The sequence below is a fragment of the Dipodomys ordii genome, unplaced genomic scaffold, assembly GCF_000151885.1.
Source record: "Dipodomys ordii isolate 6190 unplaced genomic scaffold, Dord_2.0 Scaffold3, whole genome shotgun sequence".
Lineage (NCBI taxonomy): Eukaryota > Metazoa > Chordata > Mammalia > Rodentia > Heteromyidae > Dipodomys > Dipodomys ordii.
In genome coordinates this window covers 11819240-11845310 of record NW_012267219.1, presented here as the reverse complement: position 1 = coordinate 11845310, position 26071 = coordinate 11819240, and the positions used below count along the sequence as shown (strand labels likewise).

Below are 26071 nucleotides of genomic sequence, written 5' to 3'. Positions count from 1 at the left end.
GAGGGGGGAAGCTGGGAAGGGATGTGAAGGGTAAACAAAGGAGGAGGCTGCAATGCTTGGTAAGAAATGTACGCATTATCCTGCCCATGTAATTGTAACTCCTCTGTACAGTATGTTCACAAATAAAATTAAATTAAATTAAAAAAAAAAGCTTGATGCCCTGAGTTCAAACCTTCCATACTGGCACACAAACTTCATACTATTGAGTATAACTCAGTTTCTTAACACAGATCATGTCTTATTCATATCTTAACTCTATTTCCTTGGCTGTTTCTGATATATTTGAAGAGGTTGGACTTAGAGCCCAGAGGATTAGTTCAAGATACTTCAACATCAGTCAACAAGACTCATAAGGAAGGCCCAAAGTGTGTCATTTATAATATTAGCTTGACATTTTAGCAATCATTCAATTCCTTTTAAAAAATTTTATTTTCAAGGTGATGTACAGAGGGGTTACAGTTACATAAGTAAGGTAGTAAGTACATTTCTTGTCAAACTTGTTACCCCCTCCCTCATTTTTCTCTGACTTTCCCTCCCTCAGTCCCCCAAGTTCTCAGATCATTTCGAACATATTGTCTTGTAAGTGTTGTTGTTGCATTGGTTCCCCCTGGGTCCTTTGTTTCACCATTTGTTATTCCCCTTCCCTTCAATCTCCTTTCCAAATTTGTCTCTAATTAAGACTCAGGTTGTTACTGAAAGCTGTTGGATACTATTGTCAATCTACTAAGGTATGAATAGTTTTCAGTATTAATTAATAGTTTTCAGATAAATGAGTTCTCAGAATCCATGTATTATGTAGAAAAGAAACCTTTCAAGCTAAAATTACCAGCTTAGAAAAGGGTGCTAATTTCCATACTAACAAATTCTTGACGTATTAACTACAATTCTAACGATTGACATACAAATTCTACTAACAATTGGTATACTAACACATTCTACTAAAAACTGACATACTAACCAAAAATCCTCAGTGTCACCTGTTCATGTTCACTCTCCTTTATCAGATCACCATATCACGAAAGCTTACAAACATTCTGGTTTTTAGAGTGTTCCAGATGCTGGTGTCTGGAAATATTTATTTTTTTACTGTTATCTGCCCACCCCACTACATATTCTCCTGGAAAAATTATAGACTAGTCAAATGGTGCCAGTAAACAAATGGCTTACAGAAACAGGTATAACATGGTAAATGTAGCTTTGTATACCCAGTACTCTCCCAGGGAAGCTCGCATTGGTGCAAGAATTCCAAATATTTTGGTTCCATAGATCATTCACAATAGAAAAACCTATCGGTTCTGAGAAATTGTTCTTTCTCTTCTTTCATTTAAACTCAAAGTAGCTGTTTTATGTTCAGGCCTGGGCTTCCTCTCTAGCTTGACAACTCCAATGAAAAGAGTGCCAAAAACTCTGAGTCCTTTTTTTTTTATTGTAAATAACATTACTAGGCCCTTTGATTTTCAGGCATTTTGTTTGGTACAGGTTGCTTTCTCTAGGGTTTGAAGATCTCTGGGCACTGACAAGAGAAACTGAATAGCTAGGTACTTTTCCAATCATGGAAAGTTGACAACTTGATCATTTCACCACACCATGCAACCATTCCAACCACTTGATCTCAAAGTTTTTTATTTATATAAATAGTTGGAGAGTTAGCTTGAGACTGGAAACTCATCAAGAACCAAAGAACATTAAATCAAACATTCCAAACCTTCTTTTTCTTCATGGAAAACTGGGTTATTACAACTTCTCTGTGGCTCTCATGAGATTTTAGTGAGGATCAAATGAATCCACATATATGGAAGCACATTATGTTATGATAAAGACAGCTATCACAGACTGTTTTAAAGTTGACTGTTCTGTTTCTTCTAACAGGGCCATTACACATTTCTGGGTGGATTGATATTTAATAAAAATCCATAGAAATCCTCTGTCTAATTTAGAGAGTTTGATTGTCACACATTTCATTTGCTCTAGAGTATAGTGATTGCCTGAGTAAATTCTATGAACAAACATGAGGATGCTTTTGCCATCCTTTCTTTGAAAGACATTTAAAATGAGCAAAATGTCATGGTCTTGACTGTGAACTCAAACCATTTCTAATGTTTTTGTGCTGAATAGCCTTATCTCTATAAAGACTATTTACACATGTGATCCTTTATAGAAATAAGAGTAATTTACAAGCATGAATATATGTGTGTATATATATATATCTGAACCTAAGTCCTATTATACTTCCTTATTGTGGATGACCACTAAAAATTAAATGACATTTTAAATACTAGATATTATTCTAATCAATTCTGTGCACCCTCTTCATAGAAAATTCATTTCTATTTTACAAAAATAGTGCAAAGTTAAAAATAAGTTCATTAAATGTATTTCATTTGTTTTGTGAAAACTAGAAAGACTGTGTTTTCGAAGTTAGGTTCAAAGAAGTAACTCTAAAATTTTGTATTGCTTCCTCTCCGACCTCTTCCATTTTTCTCCACAGACTATGATAAACCTTCTGCAAATGAAGCTAAAGTAGTACAACATCCTTTGCTAAAACATAAACACTCCAGTGACTTGTCCCAGCATGAAATTTCCCCTTTAAATTATGGTTTTTCTCAACTAATGGCACTAAATCTCTGAGTGGATGAAGGGCCTTTTTCAAAATTTTAGTTGCCCCCAGATAATTACACGTATTTATGGAGTGTGGTATGATGCGATGTATACATGTGCGTGGTGGAACTTAGCAGCCAGCACACTAATGATGTTCTAAGTGATAGTATCCAGTATGCTTTACTGATGCTATCATTATACTATATATTGATAGCTTAGAGAGACTATAGTTTCCTAGTCTTGTTCTAGGAAAATGAATGAACCTATGACTAATTTTTCTCATGAACAGAAAAAGTGATATAGTCCTGAAAAAAGAAATTTAAAGATGAACCAAGTTAGTCTATGGGAGACATGAGCAGCCAGAATACAAAGATGGATACCTAAAAGCTGTCCATGAGATTGAAGGCTACTTGTTGAACAGATGGCTATGGAGACAAGCATGTCCTAGTTTTCTCTCAAGGAGAGTTAGCTGCTATTGGATTTTTTTTCAGGGTCCTCATTATCCAGGGAATCACAGGCCCACTGGGTGATCTGTCAGTCACAGGTGAGTCTATGGACTGACTTGTTAAAAGGACTGAAGGGAAATGCACACAAGTTTGCTGCAGCCCTTACTGCTCGCAGATCCTTCTTTATACCATGGGTTTCCTGGCTGGATCCTAAAATCTTCTGAGACTGTAGCATCAGTTTTGGATTTGAGTCAACTAAATATCTTCGTCTGAAGTGGTGGTTACATTTTTAATCCCTAAGGTGTGTTCATGCCCTTTGTTTTTTTAAGGCTCAAATCTAGGCACCTATGCCTCTTTACATAGTCTTGGCTCAACTAACAATGTGGAAAACTCGATGAAAAGATTCCCGCGCATCTTTGCAAAGACTGCAGGTGGCTGAATGTCAGAAGCACACATTCCACAGCATTCACACAATGTATGTATGGAGCATGCTCACTGTCAGGATGCTAGTAATGTTAGCAGTGTCTCATTCTGACTTTCCAGTGACTGAAGGTTGTATTGTAAACCTTACATTCTAACAGCTTTGGCAACAGCTGTTCTCTTGCTATCTTTGAGGAAATAGAGCATAGAGTTCAGACTTGAAGGTTTTTGTTGTTGTTCCTATTGAACTACTGATTTGCTGGGGAGATGTAGGAAACAATCTTAGGATAACAGGGAATCTAGAAAATGAAGGGTAACAATCAGTGAAGAACAAAAATCAATTTTATTTATTGGGCTACCACTCATAAGGTTCTAACAGAGGTTTTCATGCCTCATCTCAGAACTCTACGTGATAGCCTGCATGTATCCCCCTTATCTGCCAGAGATGAAATTTAAGAGTTCCAGTAGATGCCTGAAACCTTAGGTGATACTGACCCTTAAATATATTTTTCCTATACACATATGCCTCTGACAAACTATAAATTAAGAACTATAAGATTAGTAATAAGGGGCTGGGAAGGTGGCTCAGTGGTAGAGCGCTTGCCTTGCATGCTTGAGGCCCTGGGTTCGATTCCTCAGCACCACATAAGCAAAAAGAAAAAAGCTGGAAGTGGCACTGTGGCTCAAGTGGTAGAGTGCTAGCCTTGAGCTGAAGAGCTGAGGGACAGTGCCCAGGCCCAGAGTTCAGGCCCATGACCGGACCCTCCCCCCCCAAAAAAAGAAATGTACTCATTCTTGCCCATGTAATTGTAACCCCTCTGTACAGTATTTTCACAATAAAAAAAAGAAATGTACTCATTACCTTGCTCATGTAATTGTAACCCCTCTGTATGGTATTTTCACAAGAAAAAAACATATATATATGTATATATCATGTTTATGGTCTGATTATGAAATCCAAATTTTGTTCCTTAAGAACTGGATTAGGAAGGCAGTAGTCAATCAGGGCCACTTGTTTGTTTCCACAGGGCTGAACTTGAAAGAAACCCCATACAGAAAAAGAACTTGATGACCTTTTGGTAAGTTCACAAGTCTTATGGGAAGATAGTTGTAATTTGGTATGGAAAGAATAGCTATATCTGCTTACTAAACCTCACAACTAAACAAAGGTCAGTCTCCAGGTGCTCCAACTGTCTCAAATGCAGCAAAGAGGCAGTCTGGACTGAGATCAATCCTAGTCATTCCAAAAGGGATTTGGTAAATTTGCATGGATGCCACTGGAATCAAATATCCATAAGGATATTTGCAAGAGAGAAATCTGAGGCTTCTTAGGGGTTTACCGATTTCACAATCTGACCAATGACCTCTGTAAAAACTTAGCTGATTTTCCCATCTGCTAGACAGTTTCTCAAGCTCAACTGTAAAGCTACCATAGCAAGAACATTAGGGAAATTGAAAATTAAATACTTACCAGTTCTAGGAATGGAGAAAGCACATGTGAAACTCATTTCACAGAAACCCATGGCTTAACCATAATATTGACATATGCCTTTAGAGACTGTGCTGTGAGTTTTTCTTCCTAGCTAGTATTTTCTTCTCTGTGAGTGTGAGTGTGTTTGCCTCTCATCCCCAGCTAGGCCCAGGAAACTGCTTTTATGTAGTGTGTCAAACGCCATTGGTTTATATCAGTCCTACCCTATTCTATCTCTAATACACAAGAGTCGTATTTATAAAACATATATTGGGCATTTTTTTCTAAGCCAACCACTGCTCTTATTTCTAGAGATACCAGACAGCAAGTCTTTGCTCTCTTCTTTAATGAAGGAAGATAGATCGTGCATTCTATTTCAAGTACCAAGTTCAGGAAAAAATGTGAAACAGCAAAAGGCAAAAAAGGGCAAGAAATAGGAATTACACATAGTGTTAGTTTACAGAAACAAGCTTGGAGGAAGGATTCCTTGTCTCTAATCTCTAGTTTGCAAATGGATCATAGTAGCAACTAAATACCTATTATCCTAAATAATTAATAAGTGATTTCAGTCTGATGTGTTGTGCCTTAACTTTGTTGACCATCCCTCTTTCAATTCCCCTTCCTTCCCTTTCTTCCATGAATTTCTGAGTCAAAGCACACACTCACTGTAAATAAGTAATGAATATATTCTTCACCATGCTAGTTGCAATTAAGGACAAAAAAAAGTGATCACTTCCTGCTTAGTTGGAGCAATAGCCTTCAAACTGACTTCCTTAACTGTAGATACTATCTCCGTTTTTTTGTTTGCTTGGTTGTTTGGCTGGTTGAGTGTTTTGTTTTTGTTTTTGTTTGTCTCCATGTGTGATGCTGAGGATTGAATTTAGATCATCGTATCTGCTAGGCAAATGCTCCATTACAGAGTCACACCTGCATTCATTCTTTTATCTTTAAAGTGACTGTTCTCACAGGTAAATCTGTTCTTTCATGGTTCTCATACAAATACTTCTTATTGTGCCACCTGAAAACATACCAGTCCTCACATATTGTTTTCTGTATTCCTTTTGACCTTAACTATTTCATTTCATCATTCTCACTCTTACCTTCTTTGTGTCTATGCTATTGCATTTATTTCCCAATCTGGAAACTGCGTGATCATTCCTCTCATTCAGCTAGATGAAGTGCCCTTCCTGCATTGTTGTTTTCATATACCTTTCCCATGGGTTTACCATGGTCATATAATTTTTGATAAATGTGTCTCTTTCCCCACCATCCATGACACTACCTACATGCCAGGTAAGTGTTTCTTGAACCAATGTTTCCACAGTGTGGTACAGTGACTAGCTTTGAAGTTTCTGGTAATATTTGGACATGAATAGATTAATTCAAAGAACTGAGTCTTACAAAAAACAATGAAAACAAAACTATGTTCTCTCCTAAGTTCTTCTAAAAAGAATGCCTGAAGAGATAGAAGAGAATAAAACAGTGGGTAGTTAAAAGTGCCACAGGCTGTGCGTGAAATTCTTCCTCTATTTACTAAAGTGCATAGATTTCATTCTCTTATGAGCAACTTCAGAACACTTTCCCATGACCTGTAATAGCTTCAACTGTACCAAAACTTTCCTAGTGTAAGTAGGATGCAGGGATTGTTATGTGGAAGTTTTCATGCAGTGCTTTGTTGATCTGAAAACCCTTCCCCAAAATGAACACCTCATAGTCACATAGTAGTGAAACATTTCCAAATAGTGTTCACACCCTACTTTCAGTGAGCATTCAGGTACATGCATGAGGCAGTCAGGATAAAAATGATTGTATTTTCATATACGACATAGGCTCTGAAGGCTGTGAGGCTTGGCACTTCCCAGAACCTTCTCTCTGTCCTTGCTTCTTCCCTGTTTCTGTTGGCAGGGCAATCGAGCTATGAGTTGTGAACACTTCTTCTCAGATTCCTTTGCATTCCCACAGTGCTTCTTGTGGTTCCAAGGTCACCAGTCAGTGTCAAGGCCTTGGACATTGCAGGAATTCCCTAATTTCCCAAGGGCTCCTCAGATGCTCTAGCTATGCCAGGGCTGCCTACTCAAGCTGTTGCCTCCTTTTGCTGACCCTTATGTGACAGTGATTGTTTTCAAGTTTGCAGCTAAGCTTTAGTCCTGCATTTAGCGATTTTATGGTTCTATCTTCCAGCAATTATATATATATATATATATATATATATATATGGATACAGTGAAATTCTTTAATCCTGTTTTATAAAAAGTGTTCAGGTTTTTATTGTACCATTCATGGAAGAATTCTCTTGGCCCATAAATCCCTACATGAGGTTAAATTCAAGAGCAGATATGTGTTGCATAGCTTTCAAAGTGCTTTTTAAGAGCAGTTGGAATTTGGAAGCATTAAGAGGCAGAGAATATGCAGTCTTAGTTTGCTGTAGCTTTCATCATTTTTTTTTACATTTCTGGCCCCAGAAGATATTTGAGTTTATGATTTCTGCCTGTAATTCACAGACTGCATTGGCTAAAATCATCATCATCATCATCATTTATCAAGTACTTTCTATATACCAAGAACTGTCTTCAAAGTTTAAGCAATATTATTGTACTTGGTACTCACAACAGACTCTGACCAGGTAATTAACTTGCTGATAGGTATTATCTTATCTCCACCTTACAAGCAGAGATCCTGAGCATTAAATAAATTTCTTGGTAACACAGTCAGTAGTGACAGAGCTAGAGCTTGGATCCAAACAGAATCCATCCAGACCCAAGCTCTATGCTCTAGTGCTTGAACACAATGTCAGCTTTTATGCGACCCACAAAAGGAAACAAAAAATAGATCCTTGGTCAGTCAGCATCAGAGTAGGTCAAAAAAATAGCTCTTTAAAATAAAAAGAGAGCTACACAGCCTTTGAATAAGTGAACAGAATTCTATGTTTGCATATGACACAGTGAACCTTCACCTCCTTGGACATTGAACACACTTGAGGGCCAAATGCGGATATATCTATTGCTTCAGAAAAAAAGAAAATGAAAAAGGATTATGGCACAGAATAGCTCTGTAAAATCTACTGAATTTATAGTGGCTCTTTGTGGTACTTTGATTTTGTCAAGATATAGACTAGTAGATAATGTTGACAGGAACAGTGGACTTTGCTGTGAAATTTCCTTCTTAGCAGCTTTGTTCCTTGCTGCATGTTATGAAAGAGTTGAGTATGAATTCCCAGTGAACCCTTAGCAATCAAATGGGAAACTATATATGTTCATAGAACTGATCTGATATATATGTTTGAGAATATGAGAACGAAAACACATCTTTCTCATTCTCTCTCTATAGATATAGCTATTGTATATATATCTATATACACATAGAGATATAATATATATGTATATTTATCTATAAATGGATATCTATAAATAGACATTTATATTATAAGTTATTTACATTGCATTTACATTGGATTAGCTGTTATAAGCTACTCAGGAGGCTGAGATCTGAGGATTGTGGGTCAAAGCCAGCCTGGGCAGAAAAGTCTGTGAAACTCTAGTTCCAATAAACTGCTAGAAAACTGGAAGTAGCACTGTGGCTCAAGTGGTAGAGTGCTTGCGTTGAGCTGAAGAGTTGAGAGACAGCACCCAGGCCCAGAGTTCAAGCCCCCCCCCCCACACACAAAAGTTGAATTGGGAGTATAATGGTAAAAAACACCTGCCTAGCAAACAGGCTGTGAGTTCAATCCCCAGTACTACCAAGAGGAAAATTCGTACTTGAAAGTCTAGGCTTTAGAGTCAAACCTCGACTTTTCTTTTCCTTTTTACAAATGTGACTTTCTGTGTATGTTTAACCAACCAGAATGCTCAGCGGCTATGTTGTAGTTTATACTATTGGATTGGTTAGGTTCCATCTATGTGACAAGAGCAGGTTATTTAATCATTCACGTCTCAGCCATGAGGTTGGCACTTATGACAGATCCTTCCTCCTAGGGTGGATGTGAGGATGGAGGGAGTGAATAGATGAAAAGTCCTTAGCATAGTAACTGTGGCGAGTAGGTATCAGTAATTATTACTCTCATTATCAACACACTCTGTTGTGCTGGGGGCTAGTGGCTCACATCTATAATCCTAGTCACTCATGAGGCTGATATGTGAGGATCACTGCTCAAAGCCAGTCTGGGCAGGAAAGTTTATAAGACTCTTATTTCAGCTAACCACCCAGGAACTGGAAATGAAGCTGTGGTTCTAAATGGTAGAGTGTTAGCCTTGAGCAATAAAAAGCTCAAGGACAGCGCCCAGACCTTGAATTCAAGCCCCATGCTGCTCAAGCCCTTAGTTCAAGCCCCAAGACCAACAACAACAAGAAAATGAATCTCTGTTGTGTTCCTATAACTCATCTTTAAAATTACCGTGCTTATACTCACTTCAGAGACTTGTAGTAAGGAATAAATAAGACCAAGTGTGGGGCCCTTGTCTCCTGAGTGGTAGCTGCAATTATTATCAGGTACAAAAGGAGAAACCAAACTATTTTTTCATCAGTACAGAACTTCTTTTGGATACCCCAAGATCCTGCCTGTAAATACCAGAATATATACATCAATCCTGCTGACAGCAGCTCCTGGCCTGTCTCTCTTATGCTGGACACAATATCAGAAAATGGAATAGCATGAGGTGGAAGGAAATTTAAGGTCTTAAACTCAATTTGTCTTCTGTGTGAACAAGAATACAGAAGCTGAGATAGACAAGATAATTCATATAATGTCACACAGCCGGTTTGTTACACAGCTGAACTTGAACTCAATTACTTAAACTTCTAGTCTAATGTCTATTCTGTAATACCACTCCAGTACTGCTTCTTCTAAGCTGTCACAGTCTCCCCTGGCACTGATTTAAGCTCCTGAGAAGGGACTAGCTTAATTAACTTCAGAACAGAGCTGCCATTTCCTGAGAAGGACCCAACTGCCATTTAAGCAAGTGCTAAGTGCTCTCATAGTAATCAGAGCGTTGAAAAAGACATACTACAGTATTAATCCAGGAAATATTATGCACCAAGAGGAAAAATCCAGGTGTTGCAGTTCATGATGCTGCTTATTAACATTCTTTTAATGTATATTTTTTATTGGAAAGATACTGTACAGAGGGGCTACAGTTACATGAGTAAGGTAATGAGCACATTTCCTATCGACCATTGTTACCCCCTCCTTTGTTTTTCCCCTTCCATTCCTCCCTCCCCCCTCCACAATTCCTCCTCCCCCGCCAAAGCTGTAAAGTTCGTTTTCAACGTAGTGTCTTGTACATTTAAAAAAAAATAGTTTTGCTTTTGTGATCTTTTATTTGTCATTATGTTCATACTTCTTTGTGTTTTACATCCCTCACAGATCCTTTTATAGCCCATTGAGTTCATAGGGGCATTTAATTTAACATAGCCTGAGTGAACGATTTGAATAATGGGTTTGGCCTAAGTCTGGAAAGCCCATTTCAAAATGGCTTCGTTTTTCTCGCTTATTTTACCTTCCTAGGCTCCCAGTTGCCATTTAAATGGCTTTGTATTTGGGCTTGAAGAACTTTCAAGGTGTCCCATCAAATCCCATGAATTCTACCTGCCCGCGCACTCTTAGGTCTCTTCCCCTCATTCACCCATCTGTGAGCCATAGCTGCCTTCCTTTGTACCCATCCCGCCTTTCACCAAAGGACAAACTACAACAGCAAAATTCTGCCTAAGCATGGGTGGTGTCCCCAGAACAATGATACTGAAAACTGATACTCAAAATAAAAGCGTTCATCTGCTCAAACATGTTAAGTTTGATCTCCACTGGCTTCTTTCTTCTCTCTTCCACACAGCATTGTTAAACTATATTTCATTAATTCCAAGATGTGCTCCTTTAATGTTTTTATATTTCAACACACCTGACATCCGAGTGAATCTTATTAAAATAGGTAATAGATTATTTTCTTATCAGAATAATAGAGAAAATAATGGGTTATTTCACAATGGAGTATGCCTTCATTACAATGAATCACAGCAAAAACAATGTTAGTGCCAATAGCTTTCCTGTGTAGCTTTTACATATTAACTTCTTTAATCTTCATAAAACTCCTGTAGGTTGCTTTTCTTATTTCCTCTTTTCATACTGGAAAAACAATTTGCAGTTAAAGCAGTTGCCTAAAGCCACAGCTCCAGTAAATAATGGGGCTGAGAAAATAATCCAAGCTATTTCACAATTATCACGCTTAATCTCTGTAGAAGGCATTTTTCTGTTTTGCTGTTCTAGGACTTTGGTTACTTTTCTGTCCTCCGTCTCCTGGCTTGTCTGTTAAAATGTTTCCCATCTTCTAGAAATCACTAGATTATTTATGTTCATGCTCACTGTTATGTGTATACCTGGGCATTTGATCATAGAGTCATTAGTGGAATCAAGATTGGTACAAAAGTTGACAGAACTCATTCTGTAACCAGAAACTAACTTAATTCAAATATTGTCTTTGTCATTAACCTTGCATAAATTTTCTAACCTTGGTTTCCTCCTTTGAAAGAACAGCTAATATTTTTTTTCAAAATCTCTGCCTTATAAAATTAACGTGAGATTTAGTGAAATGGCTTATTTACAGGACACTATCTAAATAAAGTGAATGTGTAACATATGCTGGCTATTATGAAATCACAGTAGATAAAAATGAAGTAGAACATATTAGGAGAGTGTTTACCTACGTACTCAAAAAAGTTAACTGCTAGGGTCCTAGGGTTCACACTTGGTAATCCTAGCTAATCAGGAGGCTGAGATCTAAGGATTGCTGTTCAAAACCAGCCAAGGTAGGGAAATTCCATTAAACTCTTGTCTCCAATTAATAACTCAAAAAAAAGCAACAACAATACAAAAAAAAAAAAACCACAGAAGAGCACTAGCCTTGAGCACAAAAGCTCAGAGCAGGGCCCAGGCCCTGAATTTAAGCCCCAGGACTGGCAAAAAAGAAAAAAATATTAATGAGTTATTAACTTATTCATCAATTCTACATCAGTATGGAGGTTATATTTTGTGCAAAACAGTATAGGTACAACATCTACTTCCTTTTAGCGTGGTATAAAGAAGGAAAGGGGCATGTAAAAGAATTGCCTTTGTGCTCTGCATCAGGCCTGGCCTGGCACAGAGTGAATATAGGAGGCAGGAAAAATAAAGACACACAAAGCTGTAGATTCACAAAAAAAGGGGGGCGGAGGGGAGAGGGTGTAAAATTAGGTGAATTTGAAGAAAATCTCATGCCAAATGTTTAAATGCCTATATGTTGAATACACAAAGACTATAATATTAGCCCTGCTCTCAAGAATGATGTTTCTGCTGCTCGTTTGTGATTTAAATATAGATATCTGTGATGGGGGAATATGACTAGTAACTACACAGTTATTTGAGTCAATAGAGTTGGAGTCAGCTTATTAATCCAAGAGTTTCTATATTGCTTTCAGAAAATGGGTGGACAATTACTTATTTCCCATAAAGAAACATGCTACTGCATTTACATATTTAAATTTGACTTTAAATTTATGAGAACAGAAAAAGTCAGATGAACATTTTATCAAAGACCCTGATTTTAAAAAGAAAAAGAAATGTATTTACAGTTTAGCTAATTGTTTTCTCTTTGTCATTCCCTCTCTGAGTGATTTAGCAAAAGTAATAACAAATCCAAATGATTATGTCTTACTAAATAAGCAAATTCATCCTAGGACACAAAAAAAGACACTCACTACGTATGCCAAAGGGTCAGATGACAGAATTACCTTACACAGATCATTTGATCATGAATATTTTTGACCATTTTCAGTTATACTTTTACTTTTGGGGAAATCAATGGACATGCCCAAACAGTATTTAAAATTAGCATGTGAAATGAAAATCCCTTTCCTTTGCATATTTTATCCACCAGATGTCCCTCTTCTCAAACTTGGTGAGGTATTACTAGGCACTAGAGTGCCAAGCAAATGCAAATTAAAGTAACTTGTAGTTGAGTTGAGGGGGGAAAAATTCCACCTTCAGTCCCAACTCTTATTTTGGAAATTGCAAAGTGACAAAACCTGAGCAATTGAGTGTCAATGTTCTCCACAAGATTGAATGCCCTGAACAGTGTACTTTCTGAATGGCTATCTGGCCTTTTCTTAAGAACCATTCTTAGTGAGAAAATGATGATACCTGGAGTAACCAGTTAATTTCTGGCCAACCCTGCTAATTGTACTTTAATTAGAAATTTCTCCCTTTTACCTAGCACACATCATTCAAGTTTCTATCTTTGGAACTTATGCAAGTCACACTTAATTCCTTCACTCCACATAATGGCCACCAAAATAATTCAAACTAACAACTTCCTATATATTCTCTTTTCTAGTCTAAACATGTTGTGTCCACCCCAAAATTATTCAATTGTTTGGCATAAGTGATATATTGAAATATAAACACAAAATTGAAAATAGTTCTTAGTTCTCTATTTTATATCAAGATGAAATAGCCAGAATTTGTATTATTTATGAACTGCCTAAGTAGTTGTTCCCAATACAGGCTACTTAGTTTATTAGTTGTATTTTATTGAATGGATATAACAGAGAAATTACTCAACAAGTCACTTGCTCAGACTAAATCACAATTCTAAGTATCTATCAAATATTCTGCCCTAATGTTTTTGGAGTAGCTATAAACAATCTGAAGTATAAAGAATTATTGTAAAGTAATTCTTTTTATACTTTATGTAAAAGCTTTAAAAAGTAGCCAAATAACATTTACAGTAATTTCTATCCTTCAATTATCAGATACATTTCTAATCTGATCACTATAAATTCCTACAAATGAACCTCATGAACACAGATAAGCATATAAATATCCAGAGGGAATGACACTGGGAGAATGAAATTTGGTTATAGAACTAGCTAATTATTTCAGATAGGGATTAGTCAGCTCTAGCACAGCTGTCTACACACCAAGTCATTACATTGTATTTTTAGAATTTAATGGTTAGTTTAGGCTTATACTGAGTCAACATCTGAACTCTAAGTTAATTTTAAAGGCATTTCTCCCATTATTTGTAAAATGAGTAGAGGGGCATTTCTTATAAGCTCATTAAAACACACTTAGTTTTTGGTAATAATAGCTGATAATGATGCCCATGTGAAATAGTTTTCTTTCTAGAATCTAAGGGGGGAAAACGTTGGATACTCCAAAATCAACTGAGTATAAATTATTTCCACTGGAAATCACTGTTTATGCAAAGCAAGTAGCACAAATTATATGTTATGACTTTTTCTAAACTGTTCTTACAAAAACTAGAACAAATACTTCTTAAAATGAAAATCTAGACAGCGTTTCAAATTCTGCCAAGTCTTTCTGGAAGATCTTAAATATCCGTGTACTAATTGGTGCCACAAGAGTTTCAACATCAAAAATTTTGTCTCTAGGCCTTACAGCTGGGTGAGTATTAAACTCAAAGCCCCTTACTGAAGAATTTTGCTGTCATTTCATATTTTGGTGAGGGAGAAAAAGAAGGCTTCTTTATTTTGGTGAAGATGAGGAGTGGAGGGAAAGAAGTTAACCTCACTGAGCAAATCACATAAGGTATGGTTATACAATCACATTCCTAAGGTTTCCTATTCTAATATGAAAATATATAAACCTGTCTGAAATATTGCTATCCATCAGACTAACCATATTAGACAGAGATACTATCTGTCTACTTCTATTCCTAGCATGGTTCAGGATTTATTCTTTCTGTCTATCTCTAGCTCCTCTTTCTTTTTCCTTCTTTCTTCCATTTTTTTGTTGGTTTTTCCAACCATGATAAATGTTCTTACCATTATGCATTTTGTATTTAAGGAGAGATTTCCTATGATTATCTACAACCTTAAGGTCAGGATTAAATGAAATCACCAGAAGGGAGGTCTTATGATTGATATTATTTGCTTTTTAAGAAGAAAGAGAAAACAAAAACAGAGAAAATGGCCATAGATAAACACCTATACTGCCTCAGGACTACCTGTTAAGACCATCACAGGTGCCAGTGGCTTATGCCTGTAATCCTAGTTACTTAGGAGGTTGAGATCTGAGGATCATGGGTTCAAAGCCCCCCCCCCAGGCAGGAAAGTCTGTGAGACTCTTATCTAGAATTGACCATCATCAGATCTGATCCTCCACCAAAGTTCTTCTGGGGCATCCAGAATAGTGAGCCAAATTAAATCTTTCCTTACCAAATTTACCCAGACATGGGTATTCTGGTTTCGCACCCAAAACAGATGAATACAATTTTTCTCTAAGAATGGAACTTTAAACACAAGTGAAGATATAGCTGCCATCCCAGATCAAGTGAGGAGGAGCCATTCTTTCTACTTGTATATAAGTACAATGACAAGAGGAGGATGTGCTCACAACCAAAAGAGAGTTTGGTTCTATTGATTGGTAGTATGCTAATAATTCCTTAACTTGCTAGCTTTGTATGCAAGTATTCTTACATCATTAAAAGAATGATTTGAAATCACATTGATGATTTCTCGTGGAATGTTTTATCTTCTACCTTCTGATTCCTCAAACCCAAACTGACACAATGGCATCAAATTATATTATAAAATATCTCTGACTTCACAATTAAGCATATATGTCAGAAAAAATATATTGCAGTTATTTACAGGATTTCTCCCCTTATTTTAAGCACCTTCAGTCATCTGACTTGTGGTAACGCTGATCAGATTATCAATGATGAGTACACAAAAACACACAGGATAGAGGGGAAATTGATTGAAGTAGGACAATATTTTAGTGACTCTAATTTCTATTCCTACAAAAATCTCACCCAGTAGGCTAAGCAGGTGAACAATGTACTTCTGATTCATTAGTTTACTCAGTCTCATCTTGTATTTTTTGTTACTCCCTCATACTTTGAGCTTCATCAGAAATTCATGTTCTAGCTGACAGGTTGGGAAAAGAAGGAAGAGCAAATAATTTTTGTTTGAGAGTATGCAGGTATCTTTTCTAACACCCTATTAATCAGAATTTAGTTACATGATCATTTCAATCTGCAAAAAGAGACAGGGAAACATGATCTATAGATAGGTAACATCCATCCAACTAAAATGCGGGATATTCTATCCATTAAAGAAAGACAGAGACTGGGTATAGGACACAGTTACCAAACTCAGCTAAAACAGTCTTTACCAGCCAAACAAGTTTAAACCCAAACCTTTGTGTGTGTAACTTCAATTCAATCCTGCTCTACTATGCCTTGGTTTTGATGCATCTCTGGTTTCCTGATTCCTATTCTTGTAGTCCCTTGTGTCTCTGTTGGCCATAATGGCTTCTTTGGGCTTTGTTATCAGTTACAGTCTTTTCTTCACTGCATGTTGGTCATATCAGCTTTATTTATGTTGCTTTCTGACTATCTACCACTGTCTGCAATGAAGTGGTCGCCTTCCCAGCCAACCAAATAAACTACCCTTTCTCTCTTCCAAATACTTGTAACCAATGGCGTGTGATATAAATCATCATGCCGATGGCTTCCAAGAGCTTTCATCCTTTGAAAAAATACAGTCAGCAAGAATGGCATCAGCAGGTCTTATGTTTTAGTGTTATTGACCTTTAGAGTAAATAACGCTTATGCTAAAGAACTACTGGCCCTGCTTAAACAAATTGAATTGCTTTGAGACCACTGCCACATCAGGCAGTCAATATGCAACCTCATTCATCAATCTTAATGTAGTGATGTGTGTGTGTGTGTGTGTGTGTGTGTGTGTGTGTGTGTGTGTGTGTGTACATCCTTAGGGAATGTCACCTTCAATAGGTAACAAATCCTTGATGTGGTTGACATTGTGAACATTTTGCTTTGTAAAGGAATGCTAAAAAAAAAAATAGACCCGGCCTCCAGGATCAAGAAAAGAGATAGTCCCAGGTCTGTGGCTTTCCATGTAATAATAACAGAATAAATATGTAAACTAAATTTGTGGCAGGGAAATCACAGTACTCCACCAAATTGAAGGATATTTATTATTTCCTGCAGAACTTGATATCATTGCTAATGAAAGCAGTCTCATGGCCTCAGCAGCATAAAATATAAGAAACATTGTGACTTTCTAGCTCAGCATCCTTCATTGCTCTGCTTTAAAGCTGCATCCCAGGAACTGAAAGAATTTTCATCTGGGAAAACCAAAAATGGAACCATTGAATCCTGTAGTCAATAGAACCATTGTCACCTGAGCAAGTTCTAGCTGCTCAGTTATTCCTCAGCAATGTGGAACACAGGCTGGGATAAGGAGACCAATGCAGTGGAAAAAGTGCTTCAGTAGGAGAGAGAAAACACTGATCCACACTTTGAGAGCAGAGATAGAAAGAAGTGGGCAGATATATGGGAGACCTCCATTGTAGAAGTATGATTTTATTAACCAGAATGATCCTTTCTCCAAAAATATTAGCCAAGTATAGTTTGCGAGGTTAATGATGTAATAAAATAGGCATTCTAGAGAGAGCAAAATTTTAAAAATGGCCATATCTAAGCCTACCCTTTGGGTTCCCACCAAACGATATTTCTGCAAAGGGAAGGGAAACAAAAGTTGAGATCTTGCTTTTATAGCATGAAAACTAGGAACTTGAAGTTGATCTTTGTATTTGGTTCATCACAAGATTCTGTGAAGGAAACACATTCTAACTGCTGTGCCTATGGTGTTTGCAAGCATTACAGCCAGCTTTCAACCAGTGCTTATTGAATATACAACCAGCTCCACCAATAGTGTGACCATAGATCATAATGGCATTGAAAACTCACCTGCCCCTTTTCTCTGTACTTGGTAGACATTCTGGCTCTCCCTCTTTCCATGCTTGTCCGGCCAGTTCTTTAGATAGAAGGTAGTGACCCCAGGAAATATACCTGTTAGAAATATACCCTGTTAGAAGCCCAACCAGGATTTTTTACAAGTAATAACAATATTGTGCAATGAGATATTCATCTCATTGAATATAGAGCTATCACAAATCCCATAGCCCCAACAAAAATTAAATTTAAAACTGGAAGGATTATATAAATAAAATCGGCGAATTTATTTTTAAGAATATATTTTAAAAGGTGGTGGATGCATAGCTAAGATATGGAACCAACCCAGATGCCCTTCAGTAGATGAATGGATCAAGAAAATGTGGTATATATACACAATGGAATTCTATGCCTCCATCAGAAAGAATGACATTGCCCCATTTGTTAGGAAATGGAAAAACTTGGAAAAAATTATATTAAGTGAAGTAAGCCAGGCACAAAGAAACACAGGTCCCATGGTTTCCCTTATTTGCAATATCTAGTATATGTATGAATCAAGCGGAAAAAGTCAGATAATGTGATGTTAGGAAAATGAATACTTAGATAGGTATTTTAATGTTTTTTTTCTTTCATGCATGTGTTTCTAACACATTTATAAGATTATTTCTTTGTTTTGTATGTCCCTCCCCCACAGTATAACCCCCGCTTTCAATATATTTGATGTCAGTATAACTTGCGGAGGAGATGGGGAAAAACAAGTCGTTTAAGGATTCAGGTGGACCTGTTGCAACAATGAGAAGTACAAATTGTCATGTCAAAAATGAGCTTTACAACGTCGGTGGCGGGGGAAGGGGAGGAAGGATTGGGGGGGGAGGGGGGAGGCTGGGAAAGGAGGTGAAGGGTAAACAAAGGAGGAGGCTGCAATGCTTGGTAAGAAATGTATGCATTATCTTGCCCATGCATTGTAACCCCTCTGTACAGTATGTTCACAAATAAAATAAAATTTAAAAAAAAGGAAAAAAATCTGCCAGGCCAATAAACTGTCCTCTGGAAAAATAAAAAGTAAAAAAAATAAAAGGTGATGGATGGTTACCATATTTTATAACTCCATGAGGGACTCTGGAATGCCAGCATCCTGGAATAATAGCAAGTTGGTCTCAGATATGCCAGGGTTATGTGGATTTTTGCAGTGTATATAGTTCATGCCCCAGGAGAATGTTGTTTGTGGCGGTAGGCAGCAGATTCAGAAAACAAATGCCTGAAAATCTAGAACGCATGCAGATAGAGTCAAAGTAATGTCATTGTTAGCCCTTCTCCAAGTATGATAAAATGTTTAACTGCAGTTGCTTTTGGAAGATGAATTCCATGGGAGGAAATAAGCAGCCCCAGGAAAACATTAACTTCTTTATTGTATTCAATATATGCTGCCTTAGGAACTTTTTGGAGGCTATTAGAGATGTTACAATTCCTTTGAGGGATCTTTCATTGGATTACCATGTGCAAGGTGAACCTGCCACTTAACTTAGATATCCAGATCATGGCAATGTGTAGGCAGGGGGAAACATTGTTTTATCCATAGGCGGAGGCTTGCAGTGGGATTTAAGTTTCTCATGGTGAATAATGGTGGAAGTTGATAGTAAAATGCCTTCTTTCATGAGTTCTGTAAGTTATACCTTCTTTCTGTACCTTAAACTGTTGCTTTTCAGCTCCTGTACCATCCAGTCTCATGATTATAAGCACAGCTTCTACTCCGGTGTCTTCCCCAATAAGTTACCTCTATCCCATCTGGATGTCACCCAGCACAACACTAATCAAAAGCTGAATCCATCAGCTCTTCTTTTCCCTACCTGTTTGCCCACCTGCCTGCTCTTGCTTCTGTGTTATAGACATGGTGAATGACCAGAATCTTTGATGACCCACTTTTCCAAGCTAGAAGGCTAGGTAACAATCTCTACACTTCTTCTCCTCACTATCACATTGAATCCACCACTTCATCCTAAATTACTCTCAGGTCTATTTCTTCTGTATATCCCCCCATGTTAGATTCCTCCACATTTCCCCAAGACTCTGTGGTGTCTTCCTAACTCCTGTTGCCCTTTGACCTGTCTGCTCAAATGCTCTAATGTAAATGATATTCTGACCATGTCATATTACTGCTTAGATCCAAAATGGAATCTCATCACCCAGAGGTTAAAAAGCTACATGGCTTTTTAATCCCATTGTTTGGTTTCCCCAAGCATTCACCCTAACATAATCAGTGGGCTTACATTTCTCCAGAAGTATCAGTTTCCTCTGTCTAGAATATCCCTTCTCCATAATATTTTTAAATCTGAGATATGTTAAAATTAGAAGATAACACATCTTTAAGAATACATATTTTGAACTTCCCTTAGAAAACCATATTTAGCAGCTTTATGACAATTTTCAAGGCAGTGAAGCCCTCAAGTCAAAACTCTTCATTTCATATCATCTCAAACCTGGCTTGTTTTACTCACCTACATTATTCATCTTGTCACTATTGGCATTTGAATTCACAACTCCTGACCTGCAGAAAAGTGTGAAAGCTTAGAAGATCGTTTATCAATGAACCACAAAGCTTTTAACAGTTGGGAGAGTCAGAATAGCATGAATCTGTTCTGCCTTAATGAACAAGGAAATCTACCCCATTATTTTGAACTATCCAAAGTCAGGGGGTAACAAATTTGGTTGTATAAGTTTACATCCATTTATGTCTTAGAGTGGACTGCTAAACTTGGAAGAGAGATTTCATTTCAGAGTGTGAACATGGAAAATAAGCAGGATGGTATGCAAGAATAATCTGCCCCAGGCTTGAACATAATTAGGGTACTCCAAGAAGAACTCTTCAGTTTAAGTGGCAGGCTGTACGTTGGCAGGCTTCCTGACCTTAAGAAAGAATAAGATATCTAGAAGGCGCAACAAGGTTGAGTCAGAGGCTATAAATATGACTTAGGACAGGGAAGGCTTTCTTAGGGAATGAGAAAGCTTCATATGGCTACAGGCAGGTAAGCCAAAAGGCAGGCCTGAACTGACAGCTACGCTCTGTCCCCCTGAGCTGGCTCTTTAGAATGCCAGCCAAAGAGAAAATGACACTTGTGTGGATTGCTCAATGTTGTAGCATTTGTTAACAACAGAACACTTTGATTCCCCCTGGTTGTATCTTCTTCACCTGCAGCCTGGCTTCTTCTTTACAACAAATAAATACTGCCAACAGCTTCATTGGACCTTTGCCTAGGTTATTCACTGATGATTTTTGAGTACTAGTATAGTTGTCTAAAATAGTGAGGTCATTTCATTACCAATGAAATGATTTTAACCTCACTTCTACCACCATACTCACAAATGAAATGACTACTGAATATATTTAATATTCACAACTTAGAACAGAACATAATGGGGTTCGAGTGTTGTCTTCTTTTGTTCCAACTCCTACTCACTAAGGTTCTAGAGGAACTCAAGTAAGTTAAGTTGCATCTGTTTCTTCATCTGTAAAATGAGGATGATGGCAATGCCTACATGTTGTGTTAGATTGGTGAAAGAGCTTAAAGATAACACTAGTGAAGTCTTTTACAAATGGCTATCACATGTATTAGCTTTTATCAACATTAATTATGGCAGATACTGTGCTAAGAGCTACATATCCAGTGGTAAACAAAACAATACCCCCATCAACAATGGAGTAGAGTTCCCGTTTGGTCACATCCTCTACAGCATCTGTTGTTATTAGATTCTTGATTATAGCCATTCTAACTGGGGTGAGGTGGAATCTCAATGTTGTTTTGGCATTTCTTTTATGGCCAGAGAAGTTGCACATTTATTTCTTCATCTGTCCATTGGCCATTCTTACTTCCTCTTCAGAGAAGTCTCTCTGTAAGTCTTTAGCCCAGTTATTAATCAGGAAGTTGTTTCTTTGAGGATTTGTTGTTGGGAGATTTAATTTTTTGAGTTCTAAGTGTGTTTGTTTTTTGTTTTTTACTTTTTTTTATTGTGAAAATACCATACAGAGGGGTTACAATTACATGGGCAAGAAAATGAGTACATTTCTTATCAAGCATTGTTGCCTCCTCCTTTGTGTCCCCTTCCCATCCCTTCCCATCACCCCCTCCCCTGTCACCCCCCGCCCCTACCCCATGAGCCAAAGTTGTGTAAAGTTCATTTTTCAACATAACATCTTTCTATCTCATTGTTGCAGTGGGTCCACCTGTATCCCTATTTAAACGATTTGTTTTTTACCTTCCCCTCCACAAATTATACCAACATCAAATACAGTGAAAACAGGGTTATACCATGATGGAGGGACATACAAAGCAACAAAGAAATTACCTTATAAATATGTTAGAAACAATAGCAAGAAAGAAAAAACATTTGAGTCTAAGTGTGTTTTAGCTATGAGACCCTGGTCCTTTGTATGGCTAGTGACACTCTTCTCCCAAGCCGTGGGCTTTCTATTGAGCTTGCTAGCTATATCCTTTGCCGTTCAGAAGCTCTGAAGTTTCATGCAATCCCATTTGTCCAACCTTTCTTTAATTTGTTGTGTTTCTGGGTCTTTATTAAGAAAACTTTGGTCTGTACCAAGGAGCCCTAGAGTGTCTCCTATTCCTTCCTGTAATGTTTTCAGGGTGTCTGCTTTTACTCTAAGGTCTTTGGTCCATTTGGAATTGATTCTGGTGCAGGGTAGATAGATAAGGATCTAGCTTTAGTTTTCTACAGGTGTTTAACCAATTTTGCCAGCACCAATTTTGCTTCACCTTAGTGAATAGGTTGTCTTCCTTCCATTGTATTTTTTTAACACCCTTATCGAAGATTAGGTGGCTATAGGGTTAATTTTTGGGTCTTCAGTTCTATTCCATTGGTCCTCAGGTCTGTTCATGTGCCAGTACCAAGCTGTTTTGATTACTATGGCTTAGTAGTAGAATTTGAAATTTGGTATTGATATTCCTCCAGCACTATTCTTTCTGCTAAGCATTGTTTTTGCTATTTGGGGTCTTTTATTGATATGAACTTTTGGATTGCTTCTTTTATTTCATTGAAGAATGAAATTGGGATATTGATAGGTATCACATTGAATTTGTAGATAGTCTTCGGCAGTATTGCCATTTTCACGATGTTAATCCTCCTAATCCAGGATATGGGAGGTTTTTCTACTTCCTTAGTTCTGCTTTAATTTCCATTTTCAGGTCTTTAAAGTTTTCATCATAGAGGTCCTTCACTTCTTTAGTTAAGTAAACTCCTAGGTATTTTATTTTTTGTGGGGCTGTTACAAAGGAGTTGCTTTCCTGATTTCAGCCGTGCTCTTTTCATTATTGGCATACAGGAATGCCATTGATTTTTTTTTTGAGGGTTAATTTTATACCCTGATATTTTGCCAAAGTTTCAGATCAGCTCAAGTAACTTGGGAGTAGAGTCCAGGGCTTCTTTAAATACAAGATCATGTCATCTGAAAAGGAGAGTTTTACTTCATCTTTCCTTATTTGGATCCCTTTTATGTTTGCATCTTATTGCTCTAGCTAGGCATTTTAATAGTAAATTGAAGAGAAGTGGAGAGAGTGGACAACACATAGAGCTCCACTATGACCCAGCAATCCCACTTTTGGGCATTTACCCAAACAATCACAAACAAGGCCATACTAAAGCTACCAGTGAAACTATGTTTATCGCAGTATTATTCACCATAGCTAAGATATGGAACCAAACCAGATGCCCCTCAGTAGATGAATGGATCAAGAAAATGTGATATATATATATATATATATATATATATATATATATATTCTATGCCCATCAGAAAGAATGACATTGCCCCATTTTTTAGTAAATGGAAAGACTTGGAAAAAAATTATTATTAAAGGAAGTAAGTCAGGCCCAAAGAAACACAGGTCTATGGTTTCCCTTATCTGCAATAAGTAATATATGTCTAGGACAAACAGAAAATGTCAAAAGCTATGTACGTATAACCATATAGGATAATGCTAAGCGAAATGAACCCCAAGATAGGGACACAAGAGATTTTATCTTCATTTTTAATGTACTTATAATATACTATGTGATTTTTGTTTCTCTAGTATGTTCTTCCCCCATGGTATAACCCCTGTTTTCACTGTATTTGATTCTGGTGCCCTGCATCTCTCATATACATTTTTCTAAGTTAGGGAGGGTAAGGGAAATAATAAAATGCTGAAATAAGGATACAGTTGACCCATTGTAACAAAGAGATGTTCAAGACACTATGTTGAAAACAAATTTTATAACTTTGGCAGGGGGAGGTTGGGGGGAGGATGGAGTTGGGGAGGTGGGGAGGGAAGGGATGTTAGGGGAAAAATAAAGGAGGGGTAATAATACTCGATAAGAAATGCAGTTATTACCTTACTTATGTAACTGTAATCGCTCTTACAATATCTTTACTATATATATATATATATATATATATATATATATATATATATATATATATATATATATATATTTAAAAAGAGGGCTGGGAAGGTGGTTCAGTGGTAGAGCGATTCCTGGTTCGATTCCTCAGCCCCACATAAGCAGAAAAAGCCGAAAGTGGTGCTGTGGCTCAAGTGGTAGAGCGCGAGCCTTGAGCTGAAGAGCTGAGGGACAGTGACCAGGCCCTGAGTTCAGGCCCCATGACCAACAGAAAGAAAGGAAGGAAGGAAGGAAGGAAGGAAGGAAGGAAGGAAGGAAGGAATGAGAGAGAGAGAGAGAAAGAAAGAGAGAGAGAGAAAGAAAGAAAAACAAAGAAAGAAAGAAAGAAGGAAAATAATAAAAGTCTTTGCCTTCATGGAGCTTGGAACTAGGTGCTAACTATGAGAATTCTGAAGTTTTTCGTAGCTACTTTATTTCAACTATTTCAGGAAGGCCATTTAAATGCACAGCAAACTCAGAATGATGGACAACTTTCCTCTTTTTGTCTCTGGCAAAGTGATTCTATTCTGCCCAAAGCTATCCTCTGGCAGAAATACAAAGTGCTGATAGCCTAATTGGGTGAGAAATCAGTGACTGACTTTAAGGCTCAAAGGTGCTAGCTTGCCAATGGTGCTGTCTCCAGCTTTATAACTTGAAAGATAGTGAGAGTTGCTTGGGTAACTGTGGGAGACTGCGGCTATTGTTCACATTTATTCATCACCCTTTTCTTGGAGCATACTGACAACAGACTTTGACACTGAACTGTTTTGACCACTAAAATAGATGTGGAATGACATTCATCACATCCAGGCAGAATCTTTAAGAGCCAGTATATAACGAAGCACACATTTTAAGATTATGGAAATGTGTCAGGGTACAATCTCCCATACACTAGGTCTTTACTAAGCAGAACTTCTTTGTACATGGAATGCATGAGTGAGAAATGATTGTTTATTGATAAAGCTTTTGAAAGTCTGGGGTCCTTTATTATATAGCATAACCTACCTTGTTCTAACTCACACATCATGTATGAATATGTCTGGTTGCTGTGATAGCCAAAAATCTTAGTCCCTGATGCTTCCCCAAAGGGGTAGTTTTGTATGTTTTATGTATTTGCTGATTCCATGGATGGATCCTGTCTTGTTGTTCCTGTCTTGAATAGAGTAGGAGAATGATTCCTGAACCTAGAGACAAATTCTGAGACTACGATCTACTCCTTTACTCTTAGACTATGATTTTTGAGTAATTCACCTAACCAATCTGAGCTTCAATTCTGTTTGCTAAAATAGGAGTAGCAATATCCAATGAACTTCTGGACCAAGCCTAATTTGTTCTTTGAAAGCATTTGCAGCCAGCCTGGGCAGGAAAGTCCATGAGTCTCTTCTCTCCAATAAACTATTCCCCCTAACAAAAAGCTGAAAGTAGAGCTGTAGCTCAAGTGCTAGCTAGCCTTGAGCAAAAAAAAGGGGGGGAAAAACTCTGGGACAGCACTGAGGCCCTGAATTCAAGCCCCAGGACCAACACAAAAAAATCATTTACAAATACTAGGACTGGAAGCATGGCTGAAGTGGTAGAGCAAAGCTTGAGTGAGAACATAAGGTCCTAAGTTCAAGCCTCAATACTTGTACAGACTCACACAAAAATCTTTACACTAATGTAGAAAACCAGTTTTAGTTCTTAAGTCCTCATGGAAGAGAGTAGCTTCCCTCCCGTGTGCCACATTCAGCCATCACTACCAGCTGAATGACAGCTAAAAATGCCAGGGCTTCTGAGATGACTGTCTTATGAATAAAGGTCTTTTTGCCAGAATGTTGTGATTCACAAAGCCCTTCTCAGTGCAAAAGAGCCATTCAGAAGAGATTTGACAACTTGCCTCAGTACTTGCTTATAGCAAGTACTATAGTGTCTGAACTATATCTCAGGGAGAAAGCTTAGAGGTGATCACAAATACCTTCATAGTA

The 26071-nt window shown here is 37.5% G+C and overlaps 1 protein-coding gene across 2 annotated transcripts in view; it reads left to right on the top strand.

The window, feature by feature from the left end:
* The window catches only part of Ptprr (protein tyrosine phosphatase, receptor type, R), a 214722-nt gene that overhangs the window by 33304 nt on the left and 155347 nt on the right, over positions 1 to 26071 (top strand). Inside the window, exon 1 of one of the 2 annotated variants that reach the window (XM_013023320.1) lies at positions 14434 to 14506. The exons of the other annotated variant lie outside the window; for it this stretch is intronic. The gene's annotated coding sequence lies outside the window, so the exon portion shown is untranslated. Of the gene's footprint in view, positions 1 to 14433; positions 14507 to 26071 lie in introns of those variants that run through there. 2 annotated transcript variants of the gene reach the window in all.